Here is a 17,801-nt window from a genome sequence, read left to right as displayed (position 1 = left end):
ACAAAAAATAATGTCGATAAACAATATGATGGCACGTTATCTAATTAAAAAACAACAATTATGTATCGGACTAACTACCATAGCAAATAGATGAATGCAATTTTTGACTATATCGCCCTGCACTACAAGCAGGTTGCACTCATCACCTGTGTATGTCTGCAATCATAGATTGAATACAATACCACTCTTTTCAAAGATACTTATCTTACAGGTGTGAGTGATCATAATGATATGGTTCAATGCATACCCCGGTAGGTAGGCCTACCGTGTGAACGTTGTAGTGCAGTGCGATATAGTCAAAAATTGCATTCATCTATTTGCTATGGTAGTTAGTCCGATTATTACGTCACTTCGACAGCGAATAGCAAGTTTGCGTAAAAGTTGGCAACCAGCTTAAATATCTGCGATGTCTAGCCAATAGCATGTTACACAGTGCAAAGAGTCCAAAGATGTATAGGATTGCATAGGATTCAATAGAATTTGCATTTATTTATCATCTATCTTCTGAACTTGACATCGTAGATAGTAAAACTATTCTTTTTCTGAATCCCTTGAACTTGAGGAACAGTTTGTATATCCATTTTTACGAAAATCTGAGCAATTTTTATTTTTTTCACCCCTGTAGGCCTATAACATGCAAATTGACCGTGGACCTGTTGAGCTTCATAACTTGGTGACTATATGTCCTATGCGCAAATATGTTATAGGGCCTACTTTTGTGACCAAAGAAATTTTGTTGCCAGCTTTTAGGCGAACTTGCCGCTTGATGCTTAAATAAGCACATAGGCCTATTTCCAAAATGGAACCAGTCTAATATTATATAGCGATGACGCAGTCAAATTAGCTCAATCCGTAAGGCGTTCTTGTGATGATGGGGGTTCGAGCACCGGCGTAGTCTCTATTTGTTCTCGTTGAATAGTTCAGCTAAACTGAAATTCCCCAGGGAAGGAACTAACTGCAATGTCACGGGTATCCGTACGAGATCTGGATGACCTGCTCCTGGCTGCGATGGTTCATTGTGGTATGATAGGGTGTGCGCTTCTTCGCTGCAAGTCCCCGTTAGATATTAAATGGTTTACATGGTGAGTCTTGTGCCACTCTGCAGTCAGCGAATTTCCTGTAAAGTGTGCTGAGGCTTGTGGGTGTAGGCCTAGGTCTATTCATGCAAATATCGCACTATAAATTACTGCTCCAGGGTAATTCATGGGATCGTGTTACATCGTTGATTTCCTTGTATGTGCATTCTGGGATCTCAATGTTCATGACTATTGTACATTAAAATCAAAAGTTTATTATTTTTTACATTAAAATTAAAAGTATCCTAATGTTGTGAGCAGTTGGATTCAGCCATAATTTTAAATACACGGTGATGCTGTTTTCCATGTGTCAAAAATCAGAGGCACAAACTAGGTCCATCTGTCCTTCCATTATTCCTGGGCCATACGTCACAAAAACGCCTCCCGCCGGCTTTGCATTTCATTTTATTTCTTGAACTGAAATTCAATCTACATGGAGAAATGAATCAAAGGAACCATGATGCCAATTTTTCCGATGTGGTTAAGGGAGTCAAATCTAAGATGGTGACCGAGTTACATAAAAAATAAAATAATAATAATCAACATGATCCGATCAAGCTGTTAGCACAATATCTCAAATTCTACTACTAATTGTAAGAAACAAAACAGTCTATTTGGATATCTCTAGGATGATTGGTTAACGAGAGGGTAAAATAGGCAAAAAGCCAAAGACCATTTGAAAAGAGGTAAAATTTCAGTATTCTCAGATTCAAGTGAAAATGGTCTCAAATTCTATATTTGCCCATGCAGTTACTTACAAAATGAATACTTTGACATATCTACAATGTAATATGCATAGTTTGACATATCTACAATGTAATATGGTAAGGTCAAAGGTCAACCACCGTCTGACCCTATGTAGGGCCTATGCTTTATCATTGAAAATTTGAGATGATCGGATCATTATTGATTATTGTTTATTTAACTCGGCCGCCATCTTGGATTTAACCCGCATAACTCAATCAGAAAAATCGGCAGCATGGTTCATTTAAATCTGTCTAGATTGGATTTCAGTTAAAAGAAATCAAAATGAACATGAAATGGAAACGAATTTACTTATGGCCCCTGGCTGTATCTTTCATCTTTTCATCTGAAACAGACAAAATGTATTTAAAGCGTTATTTTATGATGTAAATATAATATAAGGAGAGCGGGGGGGGGGACTTTTTTTTGACGTACGAGGTTGACAAAACTGTATGACGGCCCATCAAGAAGGTTAGCAGTTAACAACATACTTACAGTGGGGTAGGCCTACTTTGTCGAACCCTAACGGTTTTAGAATAATATAATTTTGCTTTTCATAGCAACACAAAACACTTTTAGAATTGTTTGACTGATTGATTTCATGATTCGTGTTATCCAATGGCGACGTCCAAAATGGCGATATCGCATATGACCCCTCCCCCTTCATGCATCCCGCGATCCCGTTGCTCTGATTGCATCATCATCATCAACGGCAGTACCATCGCCACAAACAACTAACAAGCATGCACCTATTACTATATTGTAGCCTAATGGAAATGGCTAAGTATTTTCCAATTGGACACATAAAATATTAATTATTCTATATTTAGGTATAACTTTATACTGGCTTAAAACGTACTTTGATTTTATCTGACATTCATTCATTCATTCAATTTATTCACACATGATTTCACATATATATAGATAACAATATTTCCAAAATCATATATATATATATATATATATATGTATTATATACAAAATTTAAGCATCAATAACAAACAAATTTAATTAAGTTGGTAACATAATGAAATGTATCTGAAGGATAATACAGAATTAAATGGTTATATTGCAAATCACAATCGCAATTTCCGAAATTATATATAGTAGGACAAATTTATATAAAAATATTTACACAGCAAGATTATGATTAAATAGCAATTCAATTAATGATACAAATTTAATTTGTACAAAAAGTTAATCAAAGTACCAGTAACTCAGTAGATTTTGAAAACGAAAGAGAATAATATGAGAGGGTGAAAAAAAAACAAGTGAAGGAGAGGCCAAATAAGCCCAAAGGGCTTTAAGGCTAGTCCCACCTTAGCAAATTTGAAAGTGAAATATTAGAATAGGGAGGGGGTGAACATGACAAGACAGAACAGTACAAGACAGGACAAGACGAGACAGGGCAGGGCGGGAAAGGATCAATCAGGACAGGGATAATACAATGCAGTACCAGTCAAAAACCAAAAAAGTTGACAATGTAGTGGATCGATTTCAAATAGGCCTATTTAAAATAAGCGCACGTGCACGGTACCGAGGCCTATAGCCAAAACCAACATCGGGATTTGACGGCAGTATTTGTTTAAAACATATTGAACTATTTATAAGATGAAAGAAAATGAAAGAAAATGATATATGATACTTGAAAATTATATGACATTTTATGACATCATGTAGAATTGTTTTAGTAAGTCCTTACAAGAATTATGGGACTTTTGTAAAAACACCAGTTCCGTTCCAAATGAATAAAATATATGACCAGGGTATACGAAATATGTTAACTTGAAACTGTTAAAATCATCAGGAGGACAAGATGGATTTTATTGCTGAGTTTGGTATTCCAAAATCTTTTGGAGGAAAAGTGCATGTTATTCAAAATAACGACAATTTTGGCAAACATGGAAAGTTATGTTTAATTTCCATTAGCCTAAGCACCATTATCATTAAACATCGTCGGTTTTTATATGGAGGATTAATGAGCTGCCGTTCTTACCTTTTGCTGAATCTTTATTCACTTGCGGTGTAACCGGTGCCGGTTCCGAGCTCGTTGCCGTTACCGTTTTGCCGCAGCCTTTCATAGTGGTAGCCGCATCTATAATAAATGGAAAGTCAACATGTAACTTTAGGAAAGTGGTTATGTATACTGCGCCAAAAAGTATCCGAACACATTGAAAACAATCCTATTTTTAAAACGAACCCATGTTTGGATAAATTTGTTTTTTTGAAAGATGCACTATCTAACCCTGCACATTATGACTCCCCATTGAATTCAATATGACCTCAAGAAGTAAAGTTACAAGCATTTGATAGACGAAGGTCCAGTTTTAAAAGTGACAATTTGGCGTATAAAAAGGCGAAAAGATTGCAACAAGCTTTGTGTTCGGATACTTTTTTTAGCGCAGTATAGTTTGAATCCGGGTTTGAACAAGGATGGGTTAAAAATCGATTTGCTTGCAGGTGGTCATAAAACGGGGATTTTTCTATACCGATTATACGTAGGGCCTACGATAGTGTGACGTCTTCTGGACGTATTCCGTTGCCATGGTTGCGACAGACGCAGCGGCATATTTTCTGCAGCGGCTAAACAAAATGTTCGAGACGGAAAACAAGCCCATGATCAAAGCTAAATCACTTCAACGAATAATTGCAGCCGATAATCGAAAATCGCACTTATGAATTAAAACCGAAAATCACACTTAAGAATTAAAAACGAAAATCGCTGCGAAGAACCAAAAACGCGACGTCTGTCGTTATACAGAAAAACGCAAAAAAAAAAAAAAAAAACACACCCAAAAATCAAACGAAACAACTTCGGACTTTAATAATATCTGGCCTTAACATAGATGTTTTTCGCATCAGCGCTTATTTGTATTTTCGCGATGAATATGCGATTTGCATCAGCTCATTACTATACTCCAATTAATATTTTCTTATACGTTCGGCTTCTCCATCAAAATCTCAAGCATAAGATCAAAAAATCATGCATTATCAAGTACAGATTGTTGTATCCATGTTCACAATCGCCGTATAGTTGCATTTTGCTGCAGATTGATCAGAATCTTGAAGTGCTAATCTCTATTTCATTTTTCAGTTTTTTTCAAAACACTGAAAATTTTATTTTGGAGCAATCATTTGGACAGAAATTCTAGGTTAATAGAATCTCAAGCTTTGATGCATGGGTAAACTTATCTACAGTTTGGCCTTTATTTTTAGTGTTTTACTGTACTTACCGGTACCTGTTTCAGAAATATCCACATCCTTGTTTCCAGATGCTGGTTGAAATGTAGCGTTCTTATTCATGTTATTTGCAGACATTCTCTATATGTGAATAGATAGCTGTTGGTGGGTATATTCCAGTTACGAGCTATCACTGCTACAATTCTGGTATATTCCTTACTTTTTATGTACCTCAACACGTTGCTACAAGGTGTTGAAGGTTTCGCTGCCAGAACCACTTTCTAATGTTGAGAATGTTTCATCATGTTTTATACAAGTAGCTGAGGGCCTGATGGACACGCCCAATATCGGGTGGTGGCCGTGAGGGGTCCTCTCTCGGAAAATATTTATACGCTGTAGGCTACTTGACGATGTTGACGTGAATAAATGAATAAATAAATAAATAAATATTTTTAAATATTAAAATAATATATAAAAGATTATTAACGAAAGAAGACACAAAACTCGATCTAATATCTTTTATTGGTAGAACTTGCGGTGTCGTAAAAGGAAATGTGGTTGTGATAAGGTAGCGGCGGAAGGATATTAAAATTGAATTACCTTTTTCATAAAAGTAATTATAGTATTCAATAATCTAACTAATAATTAGTAGCTATAATTAGTAATGACAGTATACATTCATGCAACGATGATACTCGATTCATAAATGTATTTAGTGTGTGTATGTGCAATGTTTCTGGCGTTTGTAGGCGTACTGCCGCTAGTAGTGATGCGGCATGGCATCCAAGCCACACTACGATTTCACGACGTTCGCTGACGTTGTAGGCCTACTTAGATTATGACAAGGTAACGTCGCACAGTGACGTATTTACAACGTTATTTTAACATATATCAGGACATGATTTAAAACAAGCTTTTTTGAAACATTCGGCAATGACGTGGTAGGCCTATACGTCTTAGAAAAACGTTCGAAGTTAACTTCTTGTACTTCATATGTTGTTACAACGTACAACTGGACTTAATAGGGACGTTTGAATAATACGTTCACAACTTGACGTCATAATGTCGTTATATCAAGTGACAGACTTTCTTTTTTTTTTTTTTTTTTTTTTGCCTAATAATATATAATGGACCAAATGTAAGCTGTGTTCAGTTTATGATTTTGGTATATGGATGGGTATAGTTTTTTAAGTAATTTTAATGGGTCCACTTTCAAATTGTCAGTCATCTCCCTATCCAAACCAAACTTGATAACCCAGTGTGTAATATAGAGGTAAGACCACAGAATATATAGGCAACATGTACCACCCGAATTCTTGCCCAATCTAAAGCTTCATCGTAAGCTGAATTATACTATATAGTTTGGCTAGTGTGGCTTTGACACATTCTATAAAAAGTTATTTAAAGCCATAATGTTTGATTTGCTCCACAACGACGCCCTCAATTTTCCTCGAATTTCTATCTTTTGCATGATTGTAATGCTCAATGGTTTACTACTTAGATACAAAGTGAGTGACTAAGCCTGAATTACCGTAACTGTTTTAATTAAGGTTGGTCTGAACCCTGGAATTATGGAAACTTTCGGGCCTCATAACTGCTAAATTGTTGGTGTAAAGTATATAAAAGTATACATATTTAGAATGGCAAAGTTTTTATAATTCGACAATTCCCACATGGAGCTCTACAGTTAAAACAGGTACATTTTAGAGAACATAGTGCTACATATAGTTTTTATCATGTCTACTATACCAGTAATGAGCTATAAAGTTGCAATTTTTCTTTCAAACGTTTCAGATTGTGTTTTCTGTCCAGTATTCTTCAAATGGTGAAGACATGATGAAACTATCTCGGAGGAAAACAAACTTTTCAGATGGGTGGAGACTTTGGCGGTTCTGTTCTATATTCTAGAGTCGCGAGTTGTTTCTGGATACTAGTGTTTTGACGCGTCGGTTCAAGAACATCTGTTTAAAATATAAACTGCATCTTTGGCACCAGGAGAGGCAGTTGTCGGAACCTCATACAGTAAGGTATACGTACGTTATCATTAGTTATCAAACACAAAACGTTTTACAGAAACGTTTTAAATGTCGGGTTATATAAAGTGTATTACGTTTTAATAACATTCAAAAACATTTTTGAAAACTTGATGCAAAATATTCTAAACAGAATGTTATTTAAGTGTCGACAAAATATTTTGCAAAAATGGTCGCCTAAAATATATTACAATAACCTTTTTAAATCGTTTTCATGACCTTTATATAACCTGACATTTATACGTTATTCAAAACGTTTTAAGAACATTTAGTGTTTTCTGGGTTGTAGCAAAACCTTTAAAGTCGTCTCCACATGAATGAATTACCAGTTGCCAATTTCAAATCCTTCGAATAATTTCACCAGTGCAGTAGGCCTATTCATTCAATAACGTTGCCTATGACTATCGTGTTATTAGATAAGTTTAAAAAAATAATTATGTTCTTGTTGGAGAATGTGGTCATGATAGAACCAAGCTCTTCCAAATGCTGCGCCAGATTTGGCGAATGTAAACACTGGAATGTAACGCCGTTTTTCGTATTCTTGTTGTTGCGTATTGACTTCGTAACTGCAAAGAGCTCAAAAAACAAAGAAATACGTTATTAGATAACTTTGTTAAACGGTCGCAGCGTGTAGGTACACTTGGGGACTGAAGGGACCAGGCTCAAGCAAAACGTTTAAGACATGCTAGAAATAATATTATTACATGCATGCTGGCCAATATGGAAAGAGAAGAAAGAAATAGAAGAATATAAGATATGAACAAGGAAAAGAAGGCCACATCCAACAAACCAAGTGAAGAATTTTAATGTCAGCCTATGGATCAAGAGAGAGGAAACCCCTAAGGGATGAAATCAAAACTCGACAGGCAATTACCACCGGTTCTGTCCGGTTACCATTGTTTAGAACAGTAGAAACCGGACGGAACCACCGGTCTACCACCGGTCGAGTTTTGATTTCATCCCTATATCTGAGCCACACAGCAAGCTTAAAATTGTGGCAATACCCATGTTTATGATACAAAGGTAGGCATATAGGCCTAGGCATATCGTTTTGCAGTTATTTCATTTCAAAATGACCGCCACTAACAAAATATTAACAACATAGGCCTACAAACACTGTTCTACACGGGTAAAACTAGATAAAAATATCTAGGAACCGCGTTTTTTTTTTTGTTTTTTTTTAAATTTTGACTAACTTTAAGAACTTTGCACCAAAAATAGTCAACAAATGCTTAATTTTCAAAAAAAATCATAAAAAGCCCGATTTCGCCCAAATTTCAAATATTTTTGGAGAAGTTGGTCAAAATAAAAAAAAAAAATAAAAAAACGGCTCCTAGATATTTGTATCTAGTTTTTAAAAATCATTAGGTAAAAAAATGTTTTTGGCCCAAGAATGTCAAAAGAAGTGGGCCAAAAACCGTTTTGGGGGGATTTTGGGCCAAAGATGAGCACTTTGGCCCAAATTTGACTTCACATATGGATTTATCAAGTCTGCGTCATTCTAAATATCATACTTTTATTTACTTTAGACCAACATCAAGTCGGTAAAAAAACTCGTTAAAAAGTCCACTCATCAAGTTGGTAAAGAAAGGTCAGCAAAAAGTCGTCAGCTCGACAAGTCAGTAAAAAATACGGTAACAATATTCGTCAATATGGTCAAGTGGACAATTCGCCATGTCCTTCCAGGCCACCGTATCATTACATTCCCACTTATATTTTGACACCATGGACACGGTGTGAAATGATATTTTCCGGAAACTCTGAAGTTTCGTCTTTTCTTATTTTAATTTTAACAAATAATTCGATTTACGGAATAAAAGTTACCTTTGATTTTCTGCGCTGGTTCGATTCCATAAACCTGTGGGCCTGGTCGTGGTTGCGGAGAGACTATACCCTTAGGTTCATTTCCTTTCGGCATTTTGTCATGTACATTTTAAGTCGCCGGTTGTTCGAGATAATAGTTTACGTATAAACGATGTTGCTTTGAAGAAGCTTCAAAATGAGCCTCGGAAAATCACAGAACATTTTATATTATAAGTTGTGTCCATCCCAATTGAGGGATATCGTTGAGCATTCTTTCCGGATGTTTGTTTTGTTTTGTTTTAATAAATTAATAGGGGTGAGCTTAGAGCGTAGTTTTTTTCCGCAAATAGGCAGCAACGTAGGATCATAGGATGGCATTCAAATTGAGTTAAGAAAAATAATATATAATTTATTGTTGTATGGTTTTAGGGTAATTTTCATTCTGAGAACTCAAAAAATGAATAGAATTGTGTTTTATTTCAATATTATTATTCCTACGTTAATAGAACAACCGTGTTTTAAGACACGCCTCTTTGGCGGAGGGATAAACCTACTACACATCACTAAGTCAAGAAACATTGGGGGGGGGGGGGGATAGTCCAATAGGATTCCGTAACCACCGTGTAAATCATGTTAAATTTGCCGTATTTGGCAGAGGTAACAGTACTTTTAGATGAGTGTTTACTGTTGGTATGAGATTTAAAAAAAAAGGATGGTCAGCAACCAAGGTCAACTTAACGTCTAAAAAAAATTAACTAACCCCCCATAAATAATGGCCATTGTTCAAAACTGGCGATTGTATAACAAATCTGTAAAATGCGTTGGAATCAGAATTTATTTCTGCGCATTTTGACACCTCATTTGTAGCAATTGTCTAAATATTTACGTCACAGCGTATATTTAAATCAATGTAACCCAAGATTTGAAAGTTGCAGTAAATTCTATTGATTTGTATTCAGTATAATGGATTGAAATCTGTGTAATGATATCTGAGTGTTTTTGTATTGTTGTAAGTGCAACTTTCAGATCTGGACCTCACTACATTAAATTGACCGGCATTTTATTGTTTTCTGAGCTATCGTTTCAAAATGCGCAGAAATTAATTCTGCTTCCAACGCATTTTACAGATTTGTAATACAGTAGGCCGTTTTTGAATAATGGCCAAATATTTAAGGGGGTTGGTTACTTTTTTTGAGATGTTTACCATGGTTAAACCACTGTTAACCATGGTTGAAATTTCGTCGGAGCTTAAATGCGATTTATACCTACGTTACAGAATATGAACACAGACTATCATGTCCTTAATAACATTAAAAGTGAATAACTGCAGCAATGTTATTATTATATAATTATATTTTTAAGTTACTATTAGTCCGGTTACCAAATGTAACTTTTCCACAGAAGCTTGTTTTGGTGTCCATATTTTTGTTTTTATGCCTCCACCGGAGGTATTATGTTTCCGTCCGTCCGTCCGAGCTTGCGAGTGCAATTTCTCGGAACTGGTAAGGTGTATAGTGATGCAATTTGGTGGAGGGGTGGCAATTGGCGGTCTCCAAATTTACGCAGGTTTTCGTCGCAAAATATGGTAAATAAGTACCTAATTTGCATAATTTATGCATATCAAGAAAAATAACCTTGTGCACAGATTATCTGGAGATCTGTATGAGATACAGTGATGAAACTTGGCGCAGCCAGAAGTTCTTGACCTGATTTGTTTTTCAGCGCAAAATATGCGTAATCGCGAGGTCATTTGGGGTCATCTGAGGTCAAATCACCATATATTGTTGCAGGTTCATGAAATTTGGTGGGAACGACCACTGTAGGAAGACAAAAAGGTCAAGGTCATTTTGGGGCCATCCAAGGTTATCCGAGGTCAAATCGCCATAGATTGTCGCAAATTCATGAAATTTTGTGGGGACAACCAACAAGGCAAAAATGTCAAGGTCATTTTGGGGTCATTCAGGGTCATCTGGGGTCAAATCGCTATAGACTGCTGCAGGTTCATGAAATTTGGTGGGAACGACCTCCTTAGTGAGGCAGATAATGTGTTGGTCATTTTTGGGTCAAGTGAAATTGCACAGATTAAAATGGTGGGCGCGCGTCAAGGTGGAGGCATTGCGGCCAACGCTTTGCGTCGAGAACCGCGCAGGTCGAGAACCGCGAAATTCTAGTTTGGTGGATTTTGCTCCTCAAGACCACAAAGTTCAAAAAATAAGCTTACTGCACTTCTGTCAGTCATTATTGAACATTTAGGGATATAGAGGGTCAAAGTTTATACGCAGGTCAAAATTCAAAATGCTCAAATGTTGTTGGAAAGTACACCAAATTATTCCGCTTGTCATAAAGATACAGAAATGTTGGCCTATACTTTAACCTATCTGTGACATACCATTCCGGAGTTATGAGCGAAAAGGTCAAATTTTACGATTTGACCTTCACAGGGGTCAAAACCTGAAATATGTTCCGATCTTTACCAAAATAGTCTCAAATTGTTCATTATAGTAAATCAATGCAGAAAAATAATTGTTTGTATTGTGTATGATGTTTCCATTCATGGGAAACCATGGCAACAGCAAACAATGTCTGTATGATTCAATGGACATTGACCTTGATCACACCATGGTACCATTGATCACACCATGGTACCATGGTAACGAAACATCCTCATAGCTATGGCAAACTATTCTTTTTTGTAATTGTTTATAGAAGACGAATGAATAATTTGAGACTATTTGCGTACAAATCGGGAGTATTTTTCAGGTTTTGACCCTGTGAAGGTCAAATGGTGACCTTTGACCTTTCTGCTTATAACTCTGAGGGAATATCACAAATAGGTAAAAGCCATAATTTTTCTGGATCGCTATGTCAAGAAGAATAATTTGGTGAACTTTTCAACAGCATTTGAGCGGGTTTGAATTTGGACCCCTATGAAATGTGACCCTCCATATCTCAAAATGCTCAATGCTGACAGAGGTCTAGTAAACATATTTTTGAATTGGTGATCTTGAGAAGCAAAATCTATCAAAAACAAAACTATGGACACCAAAACAACGTGTAACCCACTGGCAGCCGGACTATTCTAGAGAACAATAAATAGGCTACATCGTTTTTATCATGTCTACTATACAAGTAATGATCTATAAAGTTGCAATTTTTCATTCAAAAGTTTCAGATTGTGTTTTTGTCCAGTATTCTTCAAATGGTGATGACATAATGATGAAACTATCCCGGAGGTAAAACAAACTCTTCAGATGGGTGGAAACTTTGGCAGTTCTGTTCTATTCTCGATCGAGTCCCAAGTTATTTATGGTTTCTGCTGTTTTGGCGTCGGTTCAAGAATGATTTAAACCGCGTCGTTGGCATCTGCAGGAGAGGTTGTCGAAACCTCGTGCATTAAGGTATATCATTATTTACCAAGTGTGTGTATATACCCAGTACACACAAAACGTTTTACAGAAAACGTTTAGCTATCGGGTTATATAAAAGGAATAACTTTTTAATAACATTCAAAAACATTTTTAAAAACTTGTTGCAAACATTCTAAACAGAATGTTATGTAAGTGTCGATAAAATATTTTGTAAAAAATGTTCACCCAAAATATTTCACAATAGGCGTAACGTTTTAAAACCGTTTTCATGACCTTAATATAACCCGACATTTAATGTTATTAACTCGTTTCGAATAAACGTTTTAAGAAACATTTTTGTGTTTACTGGGTTGTAGCAAAACCTTTCAAATCCTTCAGTATCCATTCAGCTTATTTGACTATCGTGTTATTAAACAAGGTATGTTCTTGTTGGAGAATGTGCTCATGATGGAACCAAGCTCTTCCAGATGCTGCGCCATATTCGGTTGATGTATTTAAAGACTAGACCCAGAAATGTTACGCCTTTGTTTGTGTTGATGCGTATTGACTTCGTAACTGCAAGGAGTCAAAAAACAAAAAAAAATATATTATTAGATAAGTTGGTTTAAACGGTGGCTCCGTGTAGATACACCTGACACCTGATGGGACCAGGCACAAGCAAAACGCACAAGCTAGGCTAGAAAACTTGTTTTTATGGCTATATGGAAAGAGAAGAAAGAAATAAGAATTGAAAATAAAGAATAATGAAAAGAAGGCCACTTTCAACAAACCAATAATGAACAATTCCAATGTTAGCCTGCGGATCAACATAGAGGAAGCCCCTAAGGGATGAAATCAAAACTCGACCGGCAGTTGACCGCCGGTTCCGTCCGGTTGACATTGTATAGAACAATAGAAACCGGACGGAACCGCCGGTCAACTACCGGTTGAGTTTTGATTTCATCCCTAATCCAATGGTAACTGTCACTTGCAAAGGTTCTTAAGTTCTGTCAGCTTAAACATTATATCACATAAAAAACCTAAAGTAACGGTGATGAGTATTTCTGAAAACACATTTCATGGTAGTTATTTAGAGAAAAATGAAAAATACTACGAGGTGCGCCAAAAAACTTTTATTCCCAGATCAGGATTTAACTATATTTCATCTGGTAAAACAAATTAATATTATTTTTAATTCCAAAAAAGTGTCCTGTATAATTCTGGATTTTTTTCTTGTTCCACGTAATTAATGTAGTACCATTATGTTATTTGTGGGAGGTAATGGGACATTTTGAGATTTTGGTCTTAACTGATAGATAAGGGTGCCAGGAACTCTAAAACAAATTGTTACCATTTTTTTCTCCCAGCCCCTTAGCGGCTATAAGATTTCAAAATGGCCACCATTTTCAAATTATTTTTGACTATAACTTTTTTTCTGCGCTCCACATGTTTATGATGTCAAGAATTACAATAAAGTTATTTCGTTTGGCGGCCATCTTGGATTTCAAAATGGCTGCCATCGTCAACGTGTATTTTAGGCTATATCTGAAGTTGTGAACCACACAGCAAGCTTGAAATTGTGGTAATACCCATGTTTATGATGCAAAAGATTGCAAATAAAGCAAATACAAAGATTATATTTCAAAATGGCCGCCACTAACAAAATGTTAACAACATTTCAGACTGCAATGTTTATCTTAAATTCAGAGTTAGCTAAACCGATAGCAACAGTAATACCCATAATGTACAATGCCAAGGATTAAAAAAAAAGTTACATTTTTTGGTGGCCACCTTACATTTAAAAAAGGCCAACATATTTTGTCTCGTATACTTCTTGACATTTTGTAAGGTACTACAAAATTTAGGCTCCACATAATTGTTTCGAGTATTACAAGACTTTGACATGGATTTTACGTTAACCCAGAGACTGTCTTTTGGAATTTGCAGGAGAGCATTAAATAGCTCTTCTGTGGCCTTCAAGGAGAGCTGTTTAAAGCATTTAAAATAGAGTATAAGGAGAAAATGGTCAACCAAGGAGAGCTAAAAACACTCTTCTATATCAGATTCAAGGAGAGCAGTGGAGAGTGATTGCTCTGGCTCTCCTCAAAAGGAAGTTAAGAGCTGAAACTTACCAGCTTGACTGGGTTACACCATGATAGTTACTCTCTTATTAGTTGTAACAGCAGTACTTGCTACCTTTGCACGCACACACTTTAGTGCAATTTAAGCCATTCTTCTTGCAGGAACATTGCATTGTAGAACACGTAGTTTTTTCACAGTTACATCTCATACAAAGTAATTTGCTACCTTTGCACGCACACAGTTTAGTGCAATTTAAGCCATTCTTCTTGCAGGAACATTGCATTGTAGAACACTTAGTTTTTCCACACTTACATTCTGTCATAGAAAGTAATAGAAATGGATGATAATTGTGAGCAGACAAAAGTGAAGTAAATTATGAAATATCGTAGTCCTTTTGTCCCTTCACAGCTACAGCAAATTAAAGTGTGATCATATTCAAGGTTTCATTAAAAACAATAATACATTGTTGTTATGCGGTAGGAAGTGGCAAAAAATGGATTAATTTTTCTAATAGGGCACGGAAAAAACCCCACTGTTCTACACGGACCCGACTGACCTATAGTTTGCGCTTCCGGGATTTTATTTTGGCCGAAGTGGATTGATTTTGACAGACAATTTTTGAAAACAAAATTCAGAAAATTTTCTAATATTTTTGCCAAAACATTCAGTTTTTTTTTTAGATTTAGCCTCTTCCAGAAATGAAAAAATAATAATTAAAAAAAAAATCCCGACTGACTGACCGTGGCACAAACCGGATTCCTGGGCAATTTCCAGATATTTTTGTCTTTGAGAAATAGATTGATCCAATATAGGCCTACTTACTTATCTTCTCTCCTGTTTCGTATGCATTGACTCGTGACGAAGGAGTCGTAGACCAACTGGTGTAACGCGGCGAGGTCTCGTTTGCTGACATTTTCTCGTTGTTGGTTTTATGCGGATGGCAGTTCTAACTTTACTTTGTAGGCCCTATTACTTCACGTATCAACGAAGTTGCTCCGATGAGGCTCGATGAAATGAGCATTAGGGAATCGCAGACGCCCTTTATACCAACTCCCCTACCCAATTGTTTGTAAGAGAAAATCCCACTTTATCTAAATAAAGCGCCACTGTTAACAAGAATACTAATACCTGCATACAAAATGAGACAACCGAGTTTTAAGGCACGCCCCTTCCGCGGAGGGATACAGCAAACAGTCGAGGAAACCCCATGCACTGTATGATATCAAGACGTCCATGTCTAAATCTATTCTTGATATCAGTGGAAAAGGTGACTGACCGCTAGTATAAGGTTCGCTAGTCCGAACATGAGGTTTAGAAGGGTTCTGGTATGTAGTCTAGCGACCCTTGCTAGTAGGACTAGCGCACCTTAGGATTAGCCGATGGAGAGCAATGGAAAGCCCATGTATTTTTCATTGATCCTGTGGAATATAAGGCCTGGACGATGTTTCTTATGATTTGGTAAACCAAGTTGTGGCTTGTGGCTTTTTGGCTTTTATAACAACATAGATTGGTATTATAATATTCCGGTATGAAACTTTATATTATTTGGGGTATGGGGCGATCTGTCTGTGAGTCTGTCTGTCTGCCCATTTTCTCGGAGACTGGGGACGCACTTCCTCAAACTTGGTGGGTAGGTGTAACTTGGTCAGAGCCAGACCAAGTTTGCAATTGTAAGTGAATTACTATCCCGGGGACCCCATCCTGGGGTCTTCTTTCTTACTCCTAGCTAGCTCCTCATAGGTTGCCATGGCCAGTCTCTTTTAGAAAGACGGTTAATAACACGGCCTATTTTCTCGGAGACTAAAGGTGATACGTTCCTCAGACTTAGTGGGTGGGTGCATCTTGACCCCAGACAGAACAAATTTGCATTGGTTAGTGCTCACACGAGGTCATCCAGGGGTCATCTGAGGTCAAAATAGCAAAAACTTGACCTAAATTAGCAAAAACTTGGTGGTTACAGTCAACATTTAGAGCTAAATTTTTGGACGGTCATTTCGGGCTCATCCGGGGTCGCCCAGGGGTCATCTGAGGTCAAATTTCTAAAAACTGTTGTATGGGCATGAACCTTGGTGGCACAGTCAACATTTAGAGTCAAATTTATGAAAGGTCATTTCTGGGTCATCCGGTGTCACCCAGGGATCATCTGAGGTCAAATTACTAAAAACTGTCGTATGGGCACGATACTTGGTGGGTACAATCAACATTTAGAGCCAAATATTTTGAGAAAGGTCATTTCGGGGTCATCCGAGGTCACCCAGGGTCATCCGAGGTCAAATTACTAAAAACTGTCGTATGGGCATGAAACTTAGTGGTTAGTCAACATTTAGAGCCAAATTTTGGAAGGTCATTTCGGGGTCATCCGAGGTCATCCAGGGGTCACCTGAGGTCAAATTAGTATAAACTGACGGATGGGCTTGAAACTTGATAGGCACAGTCACCATTTAGAGCCAAATTTTGGGAAGGTCATTTAAGGGTGACTTTCTCTATACCTATTTTTTGTTATTTTTGCCACCCATCAATATAACAACTTTTCACCAAAAAGACCAAAAAACTTGAAAAAGCACACAAACTTGCCCTAATTGGGCGCTTTTAGGGGCACTTTTGCCCAAATGTGCCTAATTGGGCGCATTGCTCTCCACTGAAACCCCACCCATCGATATACCAAAGTTGCTGAAAAGGTACCCCCAAACCGTGGCACATCCCCGTATGCCTTCAACCACGGAGAACCCACTCCGGGGCAATTTCATTTTCTTTTCAATAATAGTACAAGGCGGGCTATCTACAGTAGATAACAGTTTCAAACCTACATGTCCAATGACAACGAATCACACGTTTTCTACCGTAGCTAGCAAGTTATACTGTCGACGTCAGTTTTTCAAACAAGTATTAAATGACAACAACAAAACGGTTTCCATTTGGTGAAACAATTTAATTTATTATAAATAAGTTAAACTACATGTGTATTATTTAATGGTAGGGGCTATCATTATAGCATACTGTAGACTGAAATCCAAATTATAAGCAATTGCAAGGAGCGTAGCGTTTGTTGTAATGGAGTACACCATGAAGAAAAACCCGCTACACTCTTAAAACAGCGTGGTCAAATCGACCCCGTAAATAGTTAACTATACGCCTTTATACCACTAAAATGTGGTCAAATTTAGACCCTTTTATGGTTAAACTTTGACCACAATTTAGGGGTAAAGTTAACTACTTACGGGGTCAATTTGAACACGCTGTTTTAAAAGTGTAGGCCTACGCTCCTTGCGACTGCTGTAAAGTTTGTTCGGCTTATAGCCTAAGGTGGAAAAAATAAGATTCATAACACCGTGTACTGAGGAGAGATTTTTTTATCAGCTTTTCACGATGTTTTTTCACAAGTGCACCCACACCCGAAATCGTTCCTTCCATCTGTGGCAGTTTAGATTTACCTTGCCTTATTGTAGGATTCACTTTTTTAGAAAGTCCCGAAAGCCTTTGCGGTACATCCCTAATTACGTCTGCGTGAATGCACACATTGTCACTGCGCACGTTGT

General features: G+C 37.0%; 2 long non-coding RNA genes across 2 annotated transcripts; both read right to left on the bottom strand.

Annotated features, from left to right (window-relative positions):
• Positions 1 to 454: 454 nt before the first annotated feature.
• On the bottom strand, positions 455 to 5,309 carry LOC140170134 (uncharacterized). The gene is made up of 3 exons (XR_011861497.1): positions 5,054 to 5,309; positions 3,817 to 3,915; positions 455 to 2,166 (listed from the first exon to the last, which is right to left on the bottom strand). It is a non-coding gene; the product is annotated as an uncharacterized lncRNA (long non-coding RNA).
• Positions 5,310 to 7,305: 1,996 nt separating this feature from the next.
• Positions 7,306 to 15,394, bottom strand: LOC140170133 (uncharacterized). Its single transcript, XR_011861496.1, has 4 exons — positions 15,088 to 15,394; positions 14,316 to 14,580; positions 8,858 to 12,759; positions 7,306 to 7,609 (listed from the first exon to the last, which is right to left on the bottom strand). It is a non-coding gene; the product is annotated as an uncharacterized lncRNA (long non-coding RNA).
• Between the last annotated feature and the right edge of the window lie 2,407 nt (positions 15,395 to 17,801).

The sequence above is a fragment of the Amphiura filiformis genome, chromosome 14 (assembly GCF_039555335.1).
Source record: "Amphiura filiformis chromosome 14, Afil_fr2py, whole genome shotgun sequence".
Lineage (NCBI taxonomy): Eukaryota > Metazoa > Echinodermata > Ophiuroidea > Amphilepidida > Amphiuridae > Amphiura > Amphiura filiformis.
Note: the sequence above shows the minus strand (reverse complement) of the source record. Positions and strands in the feature narration are given on the sequence as shown.